We start from the raw sequence: 8,221 nt of genomic DNA, 5'->3' as shown, positions 1-8,221 counted from the left end.
TCGATTGCTCCCTGCCCGGCAGAGATGAGGGTGTCTTAGAAAGCAGAGAAGGGGCATTAAAAGGGGTGAAGGTGATGGGAAATTAGCAGCAGGCTGAGGGTGAGGGAGGCATGCCTTTCAGTATGAGTGTCTGAGGAATTTGAGGACATTTCAACTTCACCTTTTTGCATCTCTTACGGTTTCAAGCATTCCAATGTTTTAAGGCACAAACCTGTCTGTGTGGTACGCTGTGTGTGGGTGACCCTGGGTATGAATACAGAGGTGGGAGAGTTCAGCAGATCAAGAGAATAAATTATGATCAGGAGGAAGAGGGTGGGTGGGGCTCGGTTTCAGAGATCTGAATGTAAAGAAGGAAGGTGGCTGGGGAAGGCTGGGGGACCAGAAACCTTGCGGGTCACTATTGATGGCGGCTTCCCTGAGTTCCTGGACCTCCAGTGCTGTATGGCTCGCTGTGTTCTGATGCTGGTATTCACCTACCAGCTCCATTATGTGCAATTTTGGACAAGAGGCAACCCCTCCATCGTTTATCCATAAAGAGGGGATAATTAACAGTAGTGTTGTCGCATGGATGGTAGAGCAGCTGTGAGATGGCTATGCAATAATCCAGCTGTCATGCCTGGCACAGTCTGGTCATACTAAGTGCAGTAAAAGGACTAATTACTAGGGTGGCCAGGACTACAACTGTGACCTCAGTGTCCAGTAAAGGGACTGGCTGAACAGAGACACTGTTTTTCCAACATTTGCTGGAGGACCTTTGAGACTTTGTCTCAGCCCTCAAACGCTACTGAATGCAATGTGTCAAAGGAGAGTAAAATTATCTACCCTGAGCTGGCAGTCCCTGCGGTCAGAAGCACAGGTGGAGTGAGGTCCCATCCAGTACGCTGTCCAGGACACCCCGGAGGTCCTGTGCCTGGAATTGGCCTGCAGGGAGGGGCAAAGAGCGGGTAGGACACCAGCGGCCCAGGGTGGGGACAAGGGCAGATGGACAGGCAGCCGAGGGCTTTAGGTCACCAGCCTGGACAAAGCTCCAAGGAGGGGTGGGCCGCCCATCACCCTCAGCTCATGGGGGTTCTTGCACTAAACTGAGCCATTTGACTCCACATCGTTCTACATATTTCTCCCAAGGGCACAAAGCATTTTCTTTGACTGCTAGCACTTGAGATGGTTTATTAATAAATTTTAAGTCACCGAGTGGTCAAGCAGAAAGAGAGAACATACTTTTACAAACTAGGACACACCAATGACCTTGAAGGGAGTGATGATAGCCTAGTGGCAAGAAGCTGCACGGTAATCCTGAAGGCATGTTGTTTGAATCCACTAACTGCTCTGCTGGAGAAGGATGGGCAATCCCCAGCTGCCCAGGAGTTGGTTCTGACTTGATGTACGCACAACAACAATGCCCTTGAGGGAGAGAATGTGCAAAGCCTGCTGAGGGGCAGGAGGAAGGGCAGGCAGAGGGTGAGGCAAAGGAGCTGTGGTCTGGCCACAGCTTGGGTGAGCATGGTGGAGACGGGCAGTCTGCTTTCCACAGCAGGTACCAGTACTGAGCCCACACTGCTCTTCACCAAGCCAGTGAGCCCAGAGCCAGGTCCCACTAAGCAGGTGACATCGCCAGGCCTAGAAGAGACTCAACCACCACCAGGATCTGTTGCCAGAAATGACAGTACCGTTTTATTAGAGTTACACAAATGAGCCCAGCCCTCAGGCTGGGCGCCGTCCCTTAGGTCAGCAAAGATGAGCACTGTCACTAAGCCATCCCCTGCCCTCGAGTCATGTCCAGTCACATGTCCCAGTCAGAAAGTCCCAGGACTGAACATAGGACATGAGTTCCCGTTGCTTGACGGTGCATCTGAGTCACAGACCAGGTCACTAAACACAGCAGCCAACGGAGCGGCTGCAAGGTTATCAAATTAAATAAGCAAATACAGAAATCTCCCAGGAGCTCTGGCCTAGAGCCTTTGGTTCTAGCAAAGCAACAGGTGTGAGTGTGGGGTGGGAGAATCGTCCGAGAATCCGAGAGGCCAGGGCCTGAGGCCTCGGGTCAAGCCATGCCCTGTCCCTCCCAGCTTCCTCAGTCATTTAGGTGGCTATGTGGAGTTTGGCAACTCAAAAATTTACATCAGGCTTTATATAACCTTGGCTGAACCTACCAACCTCCAGAAAAATGTTAGCCAAAACAAATACCAACTGGAGGGACTCTGGGCTCAGAATCTCTCACCACAGCAAAGATGAAGGCACAGAGATTTTAGCCAAGTTTCCCAATCCTGTGGGTGTTCAGAGAAAAGGCTGGTCGTGCCCACACAACCAGCGCTGAGAGAAGAAGCAAAGGCATTAGAGTTCACATGACTACTTTATATTAAAGTTTATTACATTTGGAAGATCTATTGTACAGGGAAAAACCCATTGGATTAAGTATAGTTTTGCCAAAAGCAAAAGACTATCACTCTTTGGAAAACAATCCTAATCTCCAGCCCAGGGTAGTAGGGCCGTGGGAGCCGAGCAAAAGCAAGCCTGGCCCTTCACTGAGGGGCTCAGTGTCGGCTGTTCCTGAGACCCCTTCTGGTCAATTTCCAGGAGGAAATGTCCCGCAGAAATGGCCCCACAAGGAAGGAAAGGCTTGTTCTACCAGAACACTCTTTGCGCTCACTCCCACCTCAGTCCTCTTCAAACATCCCAGCTCTGAGCAGCCAGGACCTGATTCTCATACCAGGCTCCTTTGGTTTACCAGCAGACCAGGCTTCAGGGGTGGGTATGAGTTCATACACACAGCCTTGTCTACTGAGAAAAGGGGACTGTCTGCTGGCAGCCTGGATCAGCGGTCCCCAAATGGAGCCCACAAAACAGATACTCCATACCCTGTTGCACAAGTGAGCAACAAACTCGGAAAAAAACCCCACACAAACAGCCTACATTTTGGCTTCCAGATTTGGTTCTCCTAGCTTTTGTTGTTTGTCTTTAAAAAAAAAAAATCTTCTAAACCCTGATGATGACTTCTGATGAGATGGCAGATGAGAGAAGCAAGATGGAGGAAATCAACTTACTTAACTTACCTCAGAAGGAGCGAACTCTACTGGGGCTATGAACAAAGAAACTATATAGGAAGTATGTGCAAAACCAAGTTGATATCTAAATTAAGACTTCCCCACAAAACAAAGTGAATGCTGAGATAGTCCTGAGCGCCTCACCGCCGCCACTCAATGGGAAGCACCTCAAAGACAGTTGGTCTGTACCAGTAAGTGCTAAAGGTGAGTTAGCCCAAAACCCTCGCCCATGGGAATCTTCCAGACGCCGCTGCCACAGGTGTCCAGGTCCCAGACAGCAGTCAAGGTTCGCTTTCTTTCTAGAGCTGGGTTTGGGGAGGGGCTCTTCCAGGTGAGAAAACTCAAGTCAGAATGGTGAGACACCAGTTTCTACTTGTGGTGAAAAGGTCATATGCAAAAAAAGCCCCTGTGCACACCCCCAAGTCTTTGGGCAGAAGTCAGAGAAGCAAGGCGGGCCTCCCCAGCACACCCTCGGATCTCCAGGCGGGGGGCAGGCTGGTGTGGCCCAGAGTGTGGGGAGGAGGCGTGGCCTGAGGGGAGTGAGTCCAAGGCCTGCAGTTCTTCACGGAAGAGGTGAGTTGGGGGGCCTAGTGATTGGCAGTGGGGAGGGGGAGAGTGGCTGCCTCCTGTCAGGCGTAGAACTCCTCCTGCTTGGTGGGCTTCTGGTAGGCTCCGCCGTTGGCTTGTTTGGGCTCCTCCAAGGAGTAGCTACCCTCATCCTTCTTCTTCATTCGATACAGCATGAAACCCACCAGGCACACAGCAAACATGAGCCCCACCAGGCCTCCGGCAATGACCCCTCCCAAAACTTCCTTCCTGTCCAGAAGGCTCTGTGAGGCCCCCGTGGCCCCCTGATCCACAGGGGACTAGTTCCGAGGGTCAGACTCCACAGAAACCACACCTGTGTTGTCCCCAGGTGTTTCAAAGACAAAGTCCAGCTCTCCAGAGCTCTCTTCCACTGGGAACTGACTGGAGGTGCCACCCTCAGCAGCCTTCTCCGTGGCAGGAAGGGCTCCGTTCTCCAGGCCGGGAGCTGGAGGGTGGAAGTGGCCACGTCCTTTAGGAGATAAGGTCTCAGGGTGGCCCGGCTGCAGGTCCTTGGAAGGATGGGTGGTGGCAGGTGCTTGGGCCGTGCTGGCTCTTGCTGTGGAGGCCCGGTGGGTGGTTGGGTGCTGGGTGGTCTCACTGGGCGGGCGGATGTCCCTTTCTCCGAGGCTAGAGGATCGGGCTCCACCTCTGTCAGATGCACGGATGCTTCCTCCACATGCTCCTTCAGGTCAGGCAGGATGGAGGCTGCAATGGTCTCTGAGGGCTCAGGAGTGGTGGGCATGGTGGTCAGGAGCCACATGTCCTTCCAGGTGGAGGGGGTCTGATGTGACAAGGCGATATCTTGCAAAGCATCTGCACCTGAGCCAGAGAAGTTGTCAGAGTCATCTCCAGAACCGTCTTGATCTTCAGGGGGCACATTTGCAGCCACAGTTTGCTTCGGGAATCGGGCCGAGAGCACAGGCTCTGCACACAAGCCCCGAAGGTCTGGTTTGAATTACGGTCAGCGAGCTGGGAGCTGTGGCCGCGGTCACTTCTCGCTTCCAGGTCGCAGGTGGAGGCGGAGGCGCAGCTCTCGGGGTGAAGGTGGGAGCCGGCAGGCGGGCTCCGAAACATGTGGAGACGTTTTACATAATTTAGCACCAAGTCCCGCGTGTGCTCCGCTTTCTCCGGCGCCCTTGCCCGGGTCCTGCGCCCACCGACGTGCACAGAGAAGCTGGGACAGACCTCGGAGCCCGGCCGGCACCAGCGAGCGAGGGAAGAGGATAAGCCCCGTGTCCTCCTGGCCTAGTTTTCACAGTTGCTATTTAGCTTCTCCAGTGGTTCTTTCTGCAGATGTAATCAGTCTGATTCCTGTGCATAGTATCAGGTGAAATCCATGTGTATAACCTGCATTTATGTCTCTTAAAAAACGTATTTGCAATGAATAAGTCATTGATTGTGCAAAATTCAGTCATTTTCTCTCCAGCTTCATTTCTGTCACCAAGTCCATGTTTTCCAACTACTGAATCTTCTCTGTTCCCAACTTTTGCATTCCAGTCACCCAAACTACATGGTTTAAAATGAAGAATGGCGTAAATTGTATTCATTCTCTCTCTCCCCCCTATTGAATCTCTATAGTGAACAAATTATTTGAGAAGCTGAACTCTGCAAAAGAATGGCATCAGTATAAGAAGACTCATCAACAAACTGTGTTATGCAGATGACACAGCCTTGCTTGCTGAAAGTGAGGAGGGCTTGAAGCACTTGTTGCAGAAGATCAAAGAATACAGCCTTCAAGAATGATTGTATGAAAATGTCCAAGAAAACAAAAATTCTTACTATTGGACTGATAGAAAACATCAGGATGGGAAAAAAAGATTGAAACTGTCAACAACTTCATCTTACAATCAACAACCTTGGTATCAGCAATCAGGAGATCAGGAGACGTATTACACTGGGATAGTCTTCAGTAAGGGGCCATGCCAAATTATTGAAGGGCAATAATGTGAACTTGAGGACTGTGTACTTGTTTGAGGCCATGGTCTTTTCAGTCATTTGCTATGCATCTGAGAGCTGGATGATGAATAAGGATGACAGAAGAAGATGATAACTTTGAGCTGTCGTTTGTAGAAGAGTACGGAATATCCCATGGATGGCCAAAAGAACAGATAGATCCTAGAGAAATTGCAGCCAGAATTCTCCTTTGAGGCAAAGATGACAAAATTTGTTTCTTACACTTTGAGTATGTTACTGGAAGGGGACAGCCTGCTTGGAAAGTTGTGGCATGGCAAAAGAGAGGAAGACCTTCAACGAGATTGGTTTTCATGATGACTGCAGCAATGGGCTCTAGTGTGTCAGAAATGATGATGAGGATGGCACAGGATGGGACAAGGTTCAGATCTGTTATTCATAAAGTTGCCTTGAGTTGTACTCAACTCGATGGCACCTAACAACAGTTGATGGTATAGGAAAAAAAATAGGTAATAGAAATAGAGGAAGACAGTAAGATCGATTTACAATACTGCAGCTACAGCAGTGTGCTAGAGCATGGCAGAGATTCTGAAGACGGTGCATGATGGGACAAGTTTTTCATCTATTGTTCATAGGGTCACTATGAGTTGTAGGTGATTCAACGAGACCTAACAATAATCACAACATTGGTGATGAGTATTGTTTGAGCTTCCTCCATGGCAGAGTCTGCAGAGATCTGTGCTGCTAAATCAATGACTGCCCTTCTCTACCAGTTTGAATCCATCAGGTGCTTCAAGGGAGAAAGATAGGAAGTCCCCTCTCATGATTTACAGTCTTGGAAACCTACTGGAGGGCCATGTGTAGGTTGGAATGGAATTGATGAATGAGAGTAAGTGAATGATTTTCATTGATAATTTAAAAGATTTTAATTGCTTTTTATTTGAATAAAAGTTTACAAATCATACTGGTTTTTAATGCAGTCTTGCATAATGTTTTCTAACATTAATTACAGTTGATTAATATTATTAGTTACATTTGGTTTATTAACCCTTTATTACCTTTCCCCTCATTGTTTTGATTGCATCTCTCTGATAGCTGATGATCTTGAACATTTCTTTATGTTCTTTCTGGCTATCTAAATATCTTCTTTGCCTTAATACCTAAACCAGGCAAAGATACTACCAAGAAAGAAAACTACAATATTTCTCATGAATATAGATGCAAAAATCCTTAACAAAATTTTAGCCAGTAGATCAATAATCTTAGCCAAAAGCACATCTAAACAATAATTCATCATGACCAAGTGGGATTCATAACAGGTATGCAAGGACGGTTCCTTTCACAGTCAGTCTGATTCCTATGCAGCCCATGGATCTGGTGAGATCCATGTTGTCATTTGTATCTATTAAAAAAGAATTTCCAATGAAAATTGCAAATACAAAATTTTATCATTCTATTTCCACCCCATTTCTGTCAGCAAGCCCATATTTTTCAGCTACTATTCCTTCTTCATGGTTTCCAGCTTTTACTTTTCAGTCATCAGTTATCATTAAGGCATCTTGATTGCATGCTTGATCAGTTTTGGATTGCAAGATCATCTATTATCATCACCAGTTACTCATGTGCAAGTTCAAATTGAGGCCAAAGAAAAATAAGTCCCACAAGAACCAAGATACTGTCTTGAATCTATTCCTTCTGAATTTCAAGATTATCTTAGGAATCGGTTTGAGCCATGGAACACCAATGACTGAAGAACAGATGAGTTGTGGGATGATATCATCCATAAAGAAAGCAAAAGGTCATTATAAACATAGAAGAGATTCTGAAAATTGCACTAGAGCATCAAGAAGCCAAAAGAAAGGGGAAACATGCTGAAGTAAAAGAGCTTAACAGAAATTTTCAAAGAGCAGCTTGAGAGGTCAAAGAAGAGTATTAAAAAGGAATGGGCAGATGGAATTAGAGAATAAAAAGGGAAGAACTCATTCTACATTTCTCAAGCTGTGAAAACTGGAAAACAAACCTCAAGTCACAATACTGAAAGATTATCTGGTCAATATATTGATTGACCCAGAAAGCACCAAAAGCAGATGGAGGGAATACACAGAATTACTGTACCAAAAGAACTGATTGACACTGAAACATTTTGGCAAGTAACACATGACCAGGAGCCAATGGTAATGAAAGAGGAACTGGAAGCTGCACTGAAGGCATTGGAAAAAAAAATGTCCCAGGAACCAGTAGGAACCAGATGACTTGTTTCAATAAACAGATGCAGCCTTGGATGTGCTCACCAGTCTAAGGCAGGAAATTTGGAGGACGGTTGTCTGTCCAACCGATTGGAAGAGATCCATATTTATTCCCATTCCCAAGTAAGATGATGCAAGTGAATGTGGAAACTATCAAACAATATCATGAATATCACATGCAAGCAAAATACTGCTGAAGATCATTCAAAAAAGCTAGAACAGTACATAGATAGGGAACTGCCAAACGTTCAAGCAGGATTTAGAAGAGGCCATGACCTCTGGAATATCATTGCTGGTGTCAACATGATGGCACCTAACAGTAATAGATTTGTTGTTGTTGTTATGTGCCATCGAGTCATTTGTGACTCATAGCGACCCTATGTACAACAGCCCTAAACCGTGCTCTATCCTGTGCCAATCTCATTGCCTCTGACA

At 47.1% G+C, this 8,221-nt stretch overlaps 1 pseudogene; it reads right to left on the bottom strand.

Moving 5' to 3' along the window:
- Positions 1-3,670: 3,670 nt before the first annotated feature.
- On the bottom strand, positions 3,671-4,703 carry LOC102874381 (annotated as a pseudogene).
- Between the last annotated feature and the right edge of the window lie 3,518 nt (positions 4,704-8,221).

The sequence above is a fragment of the Elephantulus edwardii genome, unplaced genomic scaffold, assembly GCF_000299155.1.
Source record: "Elephantulus edwardii isolate Elephantulus edwardi_28Jun2011 unplaced genomic scaffold, EleEdw1.0 scaffold00024, whole genome shotgun sequence".
NCBI classification, from domain to species: Eukaryota; Metazoa; Chordata; class Mammalia; order Macroscelidea; family Macroscelididae; genus Elephantulus; species Elephantulus edwardii.
The sequence above is the reverse complement of the archived record's forward strand: the minus strand, read 5'-3'. Positions and strand labels throughout refer to the sequence as shown.